Raw genomic sequence first — 14,019 nt, forward strand, 5'->3', positions numbered from 1 at the left:
ATCGCTACAAAAACCTTTTACAAAAAAACAGAAATATAAAATACAGCGGACCTAATTCAAACCTCAGACTGAAGAACTTTTGGCCTCCAACTCGCTTAAACTTAAACATTTAAACTCTTTTAAATACCAGATCTCTCTGTGCTAAAGCTCTATTAATTAATGATTTCATCACTGAGCATAATATCAATGTTATGTTTCTGACAGAAACATGGTTGAATGACAATAACGAACCGATCGTACCTCCTAACTACAATTTCTTAAGTGAGAATAGAAAACATAAAAAAGGAGGAGGTGTGGCCTCAATATTTAAGAATATACCATACCATACCAACTTTATTTATGAAGCACTTTATACACCGACAGGACCAAAGTGCTATACACAATCATAAAATACAATGCGATTATAAAATAGAAAAGATTGAAACATAAAATACATATAAAACAAAGTGAAACCTCTCAGATTGTGCCAAAAGCCAAAGAAAAAAGATCCTAAAACCAGGAAGACAGAGCACATAACACCAGTTTTATAGTCCCTCCACTGGCTCCCTGTAGCTCAAAGAATAGACTTTAAAATACCGTTGTTAGTTTACAAATCACTGAACGGCTCAATACATTAAAGATCTGCTGTTGTCGTATCAACCTTCCAGACCTCTCAGGTCTTCCGGTTCTGGTCTGCTCTGCATCCCCAGAACCAGAACCAAACGAGGAGAAGCAGCTTTCAGCATCTATTCACCACAAATTTGGAACAAACTTCCAGAAAACTGTAAAACAGCTGAAACACTGACTTCCTTTAAATCTCCACTAAAAACCCACTTGTTTAGGATTGTAACGAGTAACTCAATTAAGACCTGAACATAACGTTTATTCATCCAGATCCCCTCAAATCATTTACAAATTACAACTTGCACATTTACATTCTACTCTCTGTACTCCAACACAATCAACAGCTTTTAAATACAGAAAATGATGACAAAAAAAATACATTTTCTGTCACTGCTATCCGTTCTAGTCTCAATAGAAATGAACAGCTGCACATTATTTCGCTGGCAAACATGTCAAAAACTATTCTTCACGCACCAACATCCCATAATATATCCCTCAGGCGGGTTTGGACGCAGCGGTCAGCTTCTTCCGGCGCAACATCCACTCCGAGGGCCTTCAGGACGTCCACCACCGCTGTGGCCCCGCAGGCCGACGCTCCGATCTGCTGGGTCTGCCTCTCCAGAGCCTCCTGGATGGACCACAGCATGGCGGCAGCCGCCTCTTCCTCCTCCTGGTCCTCCGGCTCTGCCTCCATCCGAGCGCTCCACCTGCGGAGAAACGACCGACTTGCTCTAATTTTAAATAAAATTAAGCGGCACTGTTAGTTATAAAGCGAAAACAGCGACACCTACTGTCGTTTCTGTAAAATATTTCAATCCGTTCGACTTTTGCTCCGTTTCACTTGATATTTTTCTCCACTTTTCGCCAGAATGACAACCACCAGCTGACTACAACAACAATGCTCAGTGAGCATGCGCACTGTACAAGGTAACGTGCTCGCTACTTCTATTCCAAGAGAGAAGAGAAACAGCGCGGCCGCTAGCGCACCCTAGTGGTGTGAGGTCACAACTGCATCCTTACAGAAACATTTTCTACATCCAGGAATACTGATTTTATATTTCATTCATTAATTTAATCCGAGTTATATTTGATCTAAGGGCAGCGTTATAGTTTTGTTCAATAACCCACACAGTAAAAGTGTAAACTTTGTCAATTTTTTTGGTAAATAATGAGATTTTTATGCACACTTACGCTAAAACATTACATAAAAGTCAATTAAAAGTGTAAACCCTGTATAAAAAGTGTCATTTCATGACAACATTTATAAAGAATCCTATGTCCTTTTTACGTGCACCCCTTCAAATAAAGTCTTACCAAATTTACTTCCTTGCAACCACATTGTTTTAAATAATATCACACCCTGGTTCACTTACACCTGCTTAGTTGTTTATGCTGTGGATTAATTTCACATTGTAAATAAAACATCAGCAAAACACTCACCTGATCCAGACGCTGCTCTTCTTTTTTGGCGGTTGGCAAGCAACTTATTGATGTGCATTACCGCCATGAACTGGAATGGAGTGTGGATCGGGATGCTACATATATATTACTCCCAAGCCCCCCCAAAAAAGAAAAAGAAAAGAAACCTTATATCCTATCAATTTCGCTTTCTTAAGATAATTGATTAAATAACAAAAATATACAGACTCTGCTCTGCTGCTGCACGGAGTCTGAACCGGTTCTGATCCAAACCTGACTAGAGCTGACACACCTGAGGCTCCGCCCCCTGACAATAAACACCTTTATTTTCCTTTGTATGAGTTGAGCTGTAAAACTTTAGGTCACATTTGAACTTTTTCGGGTTTTTCTCAGTTTTCTGCTCATTTCCAACCAACATTTTATTGCAGGAAATCATTTCAGGAAGGAACCAGAAGATTCAGGAGTCTGGGAGATGTGACTGTAACCGACCTGAACACTGAGGCCCCAGAGCGCCCCCTGCAGGATCTGCTGCACCATTAACCAGACAGAAATGGCAGTTTTATACAAGTTATTATTCTAATTCAATAGCTGATTTAATTAAACGAGTTTTGATTGAAAAGATTCTCATCTGTTTTATTAAAAAAAACATCTTCAGTCTGAATACTGCAAAAAATAAACTGCTGGCTAAATTAGTAGCTTAAAGCTGAAATCAACTTGAGATGTTTCTGCTTTTACTAATTTAAGCTGTGAAACTAAATGTGAAAACTTATAATACAGCAAAAATGGCATGGAGGATTAACATGAAGGTTTAGTTATTATATGTGTACACAGTCAGCTGCATAAAAAATACACAAAGATTCTTTAAAAACTTTATTTGGTCGTTAAACATCCAGCAACCCACATTGCATTAGAAGAATTATGAAGATCAAACATGAACCAATCAGCACATTATCCCAAAACAAAAAGAACTGCTCTTCGGGGCCCCTGGTGGACGCGGTAGGTACCGCACGCTTCGCAAGTTTAAACCTTAAAGTTTGAACTCGGCATGGGAAGGGACGAGATTCTCACGGTACAACCTTGAATATCACATTTTTACAAAAACGAATCTTTAAGAATATCTCGGCAGGTAAGCGTTTCTCGGCAAAACACATGCCCAAGGCATAAAAAACTAAGCCTAAAGGCCAATAACACACAATTTCACTATGAAGTGATTTGTTTTCACAATATATACAGTATTTGATAATGTATGTAGAAATTATTTTATTGATGAAAAGAAAAAAAAAGAATTGCTCTTCGGCGCCCCTGGTGGCCACGGTAGGTACTGCATGCATCGCAAGGTTTAAGCCTTAAAGTTTAAACCTTGAATATCACATTTTTACAAAAATGAATCTTTAAGAATATCTCGGCAGGTAAGTGTTTCTCGGCACAACACATGCCCAAGGCATAAAAAACTAAGCCTAAAGGCCAATAACAGGCACCTTGGTGGAGCTGATTTTTATTCATTTTTTGTAACAATTCCTGTCATATCAAAAACACACAATTTCACTATGAAGTGATTTGTGCTCACAATATATACAGTATTTGATAATGTATGTAGAAATTATTTTATCGATAAGAAAAAAAAAAAAAAAATTGCTCTTCGGCGCCCCTGGTGGCCACGGTAGGTACTGCATGCGAAAGTTTAAACCTTAAAGTTTAAACCTTAAAGTTTAAACCTTAAAGTTTAAACCTTAAAGTTTAAACCTTAAAGTTTAAACCTTAAAGTTTAAACCTTAAAGTTTAAACCTTAAAGTTTAAACCTTAAAGTTTAAACCTTAAAGTTTAAACCTTAAAGTTTAAACCTTAAAGTTTAAACCTTAAAGTTTAAACCTTAAAGTTTAAACCTTAAAGTTTAAACCTTAAAGTTTAAACCTTAAAGTTTAAACCTTAAAGTTTAAACCTTAAAGTTTAAACCTTAAAGTTTAAACCTTAAAGTTTAAACCTTAAAGTTTAAACCTTAAAGTTTAAACCTTAAAGTTTAAACCTTAAAGTTTAAACCTTAAAGTTTAAACCTTAAAGTTTAAACCTTAAAGTTTAAACCTTAAAGTTTAAACCTTAAAGTTTAAACCTTAAAGTTTAAACCTTAAAGTTTAAACCTTAAAGTTTAAACCTTAAAGTTTAAACCTTAAAGTTTAAACCTTAAAGTTTAAACCTTAAAGTTTAAACCTTAAAGTTTAAACCTTAAAGTTTAAACCTTAAAGTTTAAACCTTAAAGTTTAAACCTTAAAGTTTAAACCTTAAAGTTTAAACCTTAAAGTTTAAACCTTAAAGTTTAAACCTTAAAGTTTAAACCTTAAAGTTTAAACCTTAAAGTTTAAACCTTAAAGTTTAAACCTTAAAGTTTAAACCTTAAAGTTTAAACCTTAAAGTTTAAACCTTAAAGTTTAAACCTTAAAGTTTAAACCTTAAAGTTTAAACCTTAAAGTTTAAACCTTAAAGTTTAAACCTTAAAGTTTAAACCTTAAAGTTTAAACCTTAAAGTTTAAACCTTAAAGTTTAAACCTTAAAGTTTAAACCTTAAAGTTTAAACCTTAAAGTTTAAACCTTAAAGTTTAAACCTTAAAGTTTAAACCTTAAAGTTTAAACCTTAAAGTTTAAACCTTAAAGTTTAAACCTTAAAGTTTAAACCTTAAAGTTTAAACCTTAAAGTTTAAACCTTAAAGTTTAAACCTTAAAGTTTAAACCTTAAAGTTTAAACCTTAAAGTTTAAACCTTAAAGTTTAAACCTTAAAGTTTAAACCTTAAAGTTTAAACCTTAAAGTTTAAACCTTAAAGTTTAAACCTTAAAGTTTAAACCTTAAAGTTTAAACCTTAAAGTTTAAACCTTAAAGTTTAAACCTTAAAGTTTAAACCTTAAAGTTTAAACCTTAAAGTTTAAACCTTAAAGTTTAAACCTTAAAGTTTAAACCTTAAAGTTTAAACCTTAAAGTTTAAACCTTAAAGTTTAAACCTTAAAGTTTAAACCTTAAAGTTTAAACCTTAAAGTTTAAACCTTAAAGTTTAAACCTTAAAGTTTAAACCTTAAAGTTTAAACCTTAAAGTTTAAACCTTAAAGTTTAAACCTTAAAGTTTAAACCTTAAAGTTTAAACCTTAAAGTTTAAACCTTAAAGTTTAAACCTTAAAGTTTAAACCTTAAAGTTTAAACCTTAAAGTTTAAACCTTAAAGTTTAAACCTTAAAGTTTAAACCTTAAAGTTTAAACCTTAAAGTTTAAACCTTAAAGTTTAAACCTTAAAGTTTAAACCTTAAAGTTTAAACCTTAAAGTTTAAACCTTAAAGTTTAAACCTTAAAGTTTAAACCTTAAAGTTTAAACCTTAAAGTTTAAACCTTAAAGTTTAAACCTTAAAGTTAGGTTTTGCACAGCAGTACTATTCCTTAAAAAATAGTAAAGTACATTTATGTTTTCAGCATTGAAGGGTTTAAATGTGCACACTTGTTAAAACTACAAGATATTCACTTTAAGAAAAGTTGTATGAACCTATACTCCAATTTTCTCACCACCATGAGCTCACATTTTAGAACTGTAACTTAAGGGGCCATGTACAAATATATGTGGAACATAACCTCCTATCACCTGGCATCCACATGAGGTCATTTTACTGCCACATGTTAGTTGTAGACTAGAAAACATTACAGGGGACAGCCAAAATGGGTGATTGCAGAACCCAAAGTTCCCATGGAGGCATCTGATCCAAACAGTATTCTGGTAAAAAAAAAAAAAAAAAGGTAGTGGCACAGGGTTAGCATGCCACTACTTGCATAATTACCTAACCCTGCAAGAAGACACCTCACAAAGACGTCAAACTGAAATAAGTGACCATCTCACAACCCAGTATTGTCCATATATACAACTCCAAGATGGGTGTAATTGACCTTATGAGTTGCTACCACACAAGTGGCAAAAAATGGAAATTGAGGGTACTAATTAAGGATCTCGCTATAGCCAATAGCTGGCTGTTGTACTGCAAAGACCAATGTGTGACACACAAAGAAGAGCATCATGCTTTTCTGCATGGAAGCTGCCAAAATGGTCTTGGTTTAGCTTGTGAGGCTATAGAAGATTGGACTGCATTCAAGACTCCCGAGTCACCTTTCCCACGTGCTATCCGTTAACACTGCAAGGTTAACATGCAGCATGCTCTGCATTGATTGATTCTCTGCTGGTCTGTGTAGAGTACTGGGAGTCTGCTTGGTGGGGCACCGACTCACCTTTATCAAGCTAGCCAAAATGAACTGCGCACCAGCAGTTCTGCACCAGATTGGTATGGCTCCCCGTGTCATAACGCTAACCAGGAGGATGAGCATTAGCAGTCATACCAAGTCATCATCACCCAGCCATTGTCCCAAGGAAGAAGAACCTGGACCAGCTGCTGCCTTCCAGATCTCTAGACACTTGCTGGGGTTCAAACCATCATCCCTGAAACGAAACCAAAGAGCCATTCTAGTGCCATCATACACCGCAAGACCTCTAGAATGCTCCGTTGTAACTCCATGACCACATTAATAGGTAAGGGTACTTACCCAAAGCAGCCAGCAGGAGGTTTTTCTTTTTCGTGTTGAAGCTCGCAGCAGGCAACAGTTCAACAATAAACACCCTATTCTGACTCATGGTGCTGATTTTCTACAAGTTTCCAAATTCATTCTAAGTCATCTAGTTTGATAGAGGAGTTCATTTTGATGAAAACAGTATATGGTTTGTTAGGGGTTGCAGCAAAAACAGCTGAACTAGAAGCTAAAATATGAAGCCCCACCATGCAATGCATTCTGGGTTTTTTAAAGTCCATTTCTGATGTTCAGAACCGTGATAATACACATTTCTGGCACCTAGCAGGAGCTCAACAATGAAATCAGAAGCTGAGCTGTGATTTCTGTCTTCAAAACAGAGTTTGAAAAGACAAATAAAACAAAATAAAACTTGGTTAAAATATCAGACTTTTAAAACCAAATTCAAGCCCCTTCAGAGAAGCATTAAGATAAAACTCCATCATCCAACAGTTATCACTGAGATGACTTTTTAAAGCTGAGCTGAGTTCATTCCAATAACATGAGTTTATTGGAATGAACTCATGTTTATTCCAATAAACATGAAGGAACATGAGTTCATCTGTTCCTTTTTACTCCTTAAAAAGTAAAAGGAGAGAAAATCTGTTTAAACATTTACTTTTAAGGCCAATTCCTGGTGAGCCGAGCAGCATTGAGGCAAAGCTCCTTCATTCAACAGAAACTCAGACGAGTTTTTAAAGCTCAGCTGATTTATTTAAAAAATTGAGCTAAAAAACAAATCAAAATGTGTTGAAACCTGGTTGAGGTAAGAGGCCACTGAAGTTAGGGTTAAGTCCCAGCTCGATAAGACGTTCCTAGCCAGACTTTGACTAGGTCGAAAAATGAACGGGAGTCTATGGCAGCTACATGAAAGGAATGGGCTAGGACCACCAAACATGGCGGGGACCTGCAGAGGGTTGGAGGGAGAATACGAATCAAGTTTGGTCAAATGAGCACTTCTTTTTGTACTTCACCAATTTTCCATTCTGTGCACCACCCAGGTCCGTTTAACAGTTTCAGGACCTGACCAGCACCCCTCAGCATCATTTGCTTGAGAAATAATGAGATTTGGAACCTATTGGAACTTCTTCATCTTGCCTGAACTACCAGAGACTGTCAGGATCTGCGGCTTCAGCAGTTCCTCTGGTTTCCTTCTAGGTGGCGTTCGAGAGCTCGCTGCCGTATTCACACACCCTCTCCACAGGTGTGTTTCGGCACACCTGTGGATCATCAGCGGGAGCATATTAGGAGCGGGTTCCCGGCACTTCGTCGCCAAAGTGTTGTCGCCTTTGTGGTACATCTGGTCCTGAGATCTCTAGAAAGATATCCAGTCTGTTTCGCACGCTTACCTGTCCTGTACCTTTCTGTGATTCCTAGGCTCCCTGTTGTCTGGACACTCCATGCGAAGTACGGGATTTGCAGTTCCATCCGCTGAGCTCCCTGACGAGTTACGCCCACCTACCAGCTGTTCGATCACACCGGTCCGCTCCTGATCAGACGCTCCTGCATTACACACCAATTGTCTTTTGTAAATAAATCTTTAATCTGATCTCCTGAGAGAGTCTTTGCATGTGGGTTCGGAGAGTTCAAAACAACATGACAGAGACCAGATGAAGAACCAGACAGGTCCAACTGATGACTTTAGGAGCAACTGTCGTGGCCATTTATGCTAAGGTTTTGTAGTTTATAATTTCTACCAATTTTGTTTTGTTCTTTGGGTAGTTGGAATATATTTAAGTTAATTTAGAATCAAAATTTGTAATTAATTTTTATATTTGGAATTGTTTAATTTACGTTGTTAATTGTTAGACCCTCCCACCAAAACACACCGGGTGCTGGGTGGATTGTTTGGTGGATGTCTGGTGTGGACGGGAGGTTTGGTAGAATGATTTTTTTTTTTTGAACACTTGTTTACACCTTCAAACATTAAATTGAGATTATTTTTCATTTCAACTAAGTTACAAGACCTTTATTTCTACTTTTGCAATAAATGAATCGAGTCAAAGTGCGTACAGATCCCAAACCGCCTGTTACCACCCACAGCCTTTATTGGAGTTTTTATTTTTTGCTTTTTTGGAACGAAAGGCTGCGACAAGCAACTTTATTTCAGATGTATGGTGCATCAGAACCAACTTCTCCTGGTACCAGGTAACAACTGAGCCGGGCCGGGTGGGATCACAGCTTTCATGGTTGCACAGAAAGAAGGAAAGAAAAGGAATATTTAATCGCTGAAGCAAAAAGAGCAACAGCTCTTTAAACCTTAAAGTTTAAACTAAGGGTACCTAGGTTGAGGGAGAGACTCTCCTCTCAGGCAAAAAGTGTGAGAAGAAGACGCAGAATGTACAAGACAAGTTTATTTATTTATTATATGTGTACACAGTCAGCTGCATAAAAAATACACAAAGATTTTTTAAAAACTTTATTTGGTCGTTAAACATCCAGCAACCCACATTACATTAGAAGAATTATGAAAATCAAACATGAACCAATCAGCACATTATCCCAGTGATTCTCTGAGGTTTGAATAAATCAGTAAAATCACAGTAAAGAGCCCGAAGTTCTCTAGAAAACTCAAAACATGAAATATGGAGTTAAAAAAGTAAAAACCAAAACAAACTGAGAGAAATTAAAGCTGAGAATCAATGATGACGTAAAACTTCCAAGATTTAGCTTTTACAATGAACATAAAATATATAAAATCTTTTTTTTCCAGGTTCCACATGTTCCTGAAAACTGCTCTAAGATCAGAGTTTCTGTAGGACATCCAGTTCTAAACTGGTTAAACTGGTTTCTCTGATGGAAGCTGAAGTTTCGCTGCAGTTTCCAGTGAAGCATCTTTTTATCTGTGGAGCTTTGAGGAACATTTTCATGTCAACAGAAGGACGAAGCAGCAGAGAAAAGAGGTTTGAAGTGGCTTCCATGGCTTCAAAGCTGAACTGAAAATGGCTCCCATGTTTCCATTCTCAGACCATTTCTGGTTCCAGGATGAAAATGAATCAGAGAGAAAAAAGATCAACTTTCCAGTTGAATCCAGTTCAGATCAAAACTCCGTGAAGCCTCTAAATCAGGGGTGTCCAAACTTTTTGCAAAGAGGGCCAGATTTGATAAAGTCAAGATGCCCGGGGCCAATAGTTTGTTCGGACATTTTTTAACTACAAAAGTGTCATGCACTTATAAAACAATTTTCATTGTTACAATTATCTTTATTTTTCAAATGACAAAAAAACCAAATATAAGCCAGTCAGGCAGATGAGAACAACTCTAAAAACACAAATTCTGCTTTTGAAATACCTTAAATTTACATGAGTTTAAAAATATCTTTGCCTCAAGAACATTTTAAACAGGTGTTATAAGTAATGCAAAGTTGTCTGTTATTATTAAATCTTAAAACAAGTGAATTTTGCTCTTGTCATTTACAATATCTTTCAGAAATTAATAGTTTTCATCTACAGGTTCATAACCAAATCTTACTCAAGAGTTTAATAAAAATAAGTGCCATAAATCCAAGTGCATAAATGTTCTTTTGGCTTTTCGCTGCTGATAGTGACAGACGTTACCGTTCAAAACACTCAGTTTCATGTCCTCAACTCTCAGTGCCACACTGTTACGTGCCAGGCAAACATTTGCAAATTCTTGCTTCTTCTCAGGGCAAATGTTCTCCACCATTTTCAAAACACAGTTTTGATAAATGTATCTTCAGTAAAAGGTTTGCCATGTTTAGCTGTTAACATTAACATCGTAGCTTGCTTTGGTGGTATTTTCTTTTGACTCAGGCCCAAAGAAATCGCTGTTGTGATGCCAGTGCAGCTTGGAGCTGCTTCAGTTTTTCAGCACGGTCACTCCCTGTTAGCTTGTTGTATGTGTTAGCATGTTTAGTCTGGTAGTGTCTCTTTACGTCAAAATCCTTAAACAAGGCAACCGTCTCATTACAAATTAGACAAGCACAATTGCCTTGATTTTCAGAAAAGAAGTATTGTAATTCCCATCTCTCTTGAAAGCGGCGGCCCTCACTGTCAACTTTCCTTGTTTTCTTTGCAGTGGCCATGGCAGAAATGAGTGGAGAGGGGTTTGCTGCACGGAGGCAGAGACTGATAGTATTAAAGTGGTGCTGCCACCATTTGGTGAAAGGAGGAATTACAGTTTCAAGTTTTATGATTTATTTATTCTGTTTCACAGTGCAGGCGGGCCATAAATAATACATTATGAGACCGAAGCTGCGGGCCGTATGAAATCTGACCGCGGGCCGTGATTGGCCCCCGGGCCGGACTTTGGACATGCCTGCTCTAAATGGAGCCCAGTTTGAACTGGATCTTTATTGATCCAAAGAGACAAACAATAAATGACAGACACGAGAAAATAAACGGGAGGAAAACCTTGGAGGTCAGAGGTCATCATCATGATCCAGTCAGAGTCTCTTTAGACTCAAACTGCTGCAGCTTCAACCTCTGAGGATCAGCAGGACACGGAGACCATTCTCTACTTCACAGAGATCAGAACCTGCAGAGAGAAGAAGGAAGGAGAGAGCTGATCATCACTACCAGGAAATAAATGGAAAATAACAACCAGTTCACATTTCAGTTTAAAGATTATTTATGTTTAAACATTTCAAGATTTTTTTTCCATTACTATTTCATTAAATTAATAAAGATTTTCAAGTTGATCAGATTCAGTTTTATCTATAAAGACTTTTATAAAATAGCCAAAGCTGCACCAAGTTTCTGCTCAGCAACACAATAAACCACTAATAACAGTTTCTGCTTGTTCTAATCCTCAGCGCTCAAGTAGCAGAGCTCACTTCATTTAAGCCTCCTGCCTCTGACTCCCCAGAGGATCCATCACTCTGCGTCTCTGAGGTCTGAGTCCGGGTCCAGAAAATTATCTTTACACCCGTCTGGCCCCCCGGCACTGCAGAACAGGACATTACCTGTCCAGATCGCTACAAAAACCTTTTACAAAAAAACAGAAATATAAAATACAGCAGACCTAATTCAAACCTCAGACTGAAGAACCTTTGGCCTCCAACTCACTTAAACTTAAACATTTAAACTCTTTTAAATACCACATCTCTCTGTGCTAAAGCTCTATTAATTAATGATTTCATCACTGAGCATAATATCAATGTTATGTTTCTGACAGAAACATGGTTGAATGACAATAATGAACCGATCGTACTAATTGAATCAGCGCCTCCTAACTACAATTTCTTAAGTGAGAATAGAAAACATAAAAAAGGAGGAGGTGTGGCTTCAATATTTAAGAATATACCATACCATACCATACCAACTTTATTTATGAAGCACTTTATACACCGACAGGACCAAAGTGCTATACACAATCATAAAATACAATGCGATTATAAAATAGAAAAGATTGAAACATAAAATACATACAGACACAATAAAACAAAGTGAAACCTCTCAGATTGTGCCAAAAGCCAAAGAAAAAAAATCTTAAAACCAGGAAGACAGAGCACATAACACCAGTTTTATAGTCCCTACACTGGCTACCTGTAGCTCAAAGAATAGACTTTAAAATACCGTTGTTAGTTTACAAATCACTGAACGGCTCAATACATTAAAGATCTGCTGTTGTTGTATCAACCTTCCAGACCTCTCAGGTCTTCCGGTTCTGGTCTGCTCTGCATCCCCAGAACCAGAACCAAACGAGGAGAAGCAGCTTTCAGCATCTGTTCACCACAAATTTGGAACAAACTTCCAGAAAACTGTAAAACAGCTGAAACACTGACTTCCTTTAAATCTCCACTAAAAACCCACTTGTTTAGGATTGTAACGAGTAACTCAATTAAGACCTGAACATAAAGTTTATTCATCCAGATCCCTTCAAATTATTTACAAATTACAACTTGCACATTTACATTCTACTCTCTGTACTCCAACACAATCAACAGCTTTTAAATACAGAAAATGATGACAAAAAAATACATTTTCTGTCACTGCTATCCGTTCTAGTCTCAATAGAAATGAACAGCTGCACATCATTTCGCTGGCAAACATGTCAAAAACTATTCTTCACGCACCAACATCCCATAATATATCCCTCAGGCGGGTTTGGACGCAGCGGTCAGCTTCTTCCGGCGCAACATCCACTCCGAGGGCCTTCAGGACGTCCACCACCGCTGTGGCCCCGCAGGCCGACGCTCCGATCTGCTGGGTCTGCCTCTCCAGAGCCTCCTGGATGGACCACAGCATGGCGGCAGCCGCCTCTTCCTCCTCCTGGTCCTCCGGCTCTGCCTCCATCCGAGCGCTCCACCTGCGGAGAAACGATCAACTTGTTCTAATTTTAAATAAAATTAAGCGCCACTGTTAGTTATAAAGCGAAAACAGCGACACCTACTGTCGTTTCTGTAAAATATTTCAATCCGTTCGGCTTTTGCTCCGTTTCACTTGATATTTTTCTCCACTTTTCGCCAGAATGACAACCACCAGCTGACTACAACGACAATGCTCAGTGAGCATGCGCACTGTACAAGGTAACATGCTCGCTACTTCTATGGGCTCTTTGCACCTGCCGCTCTGACGTCACATCCGCATGCGCAAATACGGCTCATTTTTTCCTTTTGAGTGACCATGACCGCAAGGAAAGATAAACTCGTATTTCAAAGGCAATTTAAGCAATACCATGAACACTGTTGTGTTCCACGGCGCACAGCGTCTTCTAAATATAACAGTCGTTTAAGTTTTCATGGATTTCCAAGCGATCCTGACTTACAACAACGATGGCTTGTCAATATTCGTCGCGACAACATCAAGCTAACATCGCATAGCAAAGTTTGCAGCCTTCACTTCCCTCCGGATCAGTTTCATCAGCCTAAAACTCCTGGCGGGAGAAGAATGGTTAAAAAAAAGGAGCCTCCCTGTGCTATTTCAATGGAACAACTTCTGTGTTCAGCCTGGAAGAGCCAGTGTATGGGAAAGAGTGAGCAGACCAGAGCCGGACAGCGGCGCAACTGATCCGCCTGTGGAATGCACGTATGCAGATCACGATTATTGCTCTGTCCCAGAACCAGCTGGCCTGGACATGGTAATAAATGAAAACCAGAAATTAAAAGAAGAAATAAAAGCCCTAACAAGCCAGATCGAAGAACTGAAAATCCATTCTACCTTCGGATTACAAAGGTTCGCAGGGTCTGATGATGACATCCGATTTTACACGAGGTAAGCATCCACACCGCAACAAACCTTTTTCTTTTTAAAATTTGTGTTACTCGCCCCACCTCTGGTTTCTTAATTAAATATGTCTGAACTCAAAAATACAATAAACAAAAATTATGGGGCTTCTCGTGCTTCCTCATGCTTCGGAAGCAAAAAGCCCGAACCGTAATCTCCCCCGTTACTTGGTCTCTGTTTGACACTAACGACAAAAAACACATTAAAGCAATAAACTTAAAAATGAAT

General features: G+C 37.8%; 1 long non-coding RNA gene across 1 annotated transcript; it reads left to right on the plus strand.

Annotated features, from left to right (window-relative positions):
* The first annotated feature begins 7,710 nt into the window (after positions 1-7,710).
* Positions 7,711-8,153, plus strand: LOC116716393 (uncharacterized). The gene is made up of 2 exons (XR_004338448.1): positions 7,711-7,898; positions 7,982-8,153. It is a non-coding gene; the product is annotated as an uncharacterized LOC116716393 (long non-coding RNA).
* Positions 8,154-14,019: the final 5,866 nt, after the last annotated feature.

This window comes from Xiphophorus hellerii, unplaced genomic scaffold (genome assembly GCF_003331165.1).
Source record: "Xiphophorus hellerii strain 12219 unplaced genomic scaffold, Xiphophorus_hellerii-4.1 PGA_scaffold_35__1_contigs__length_21418, whole genome shotgun sequence".
Classification (NCBI taxonomy): domain Eukaryota; kingdom Metazoa; phylum Chordata; class Actinopteri; order Cyprinodontiformes; family Poeciliidae; genus Xiphophorus; species Xiphophorus hellerii.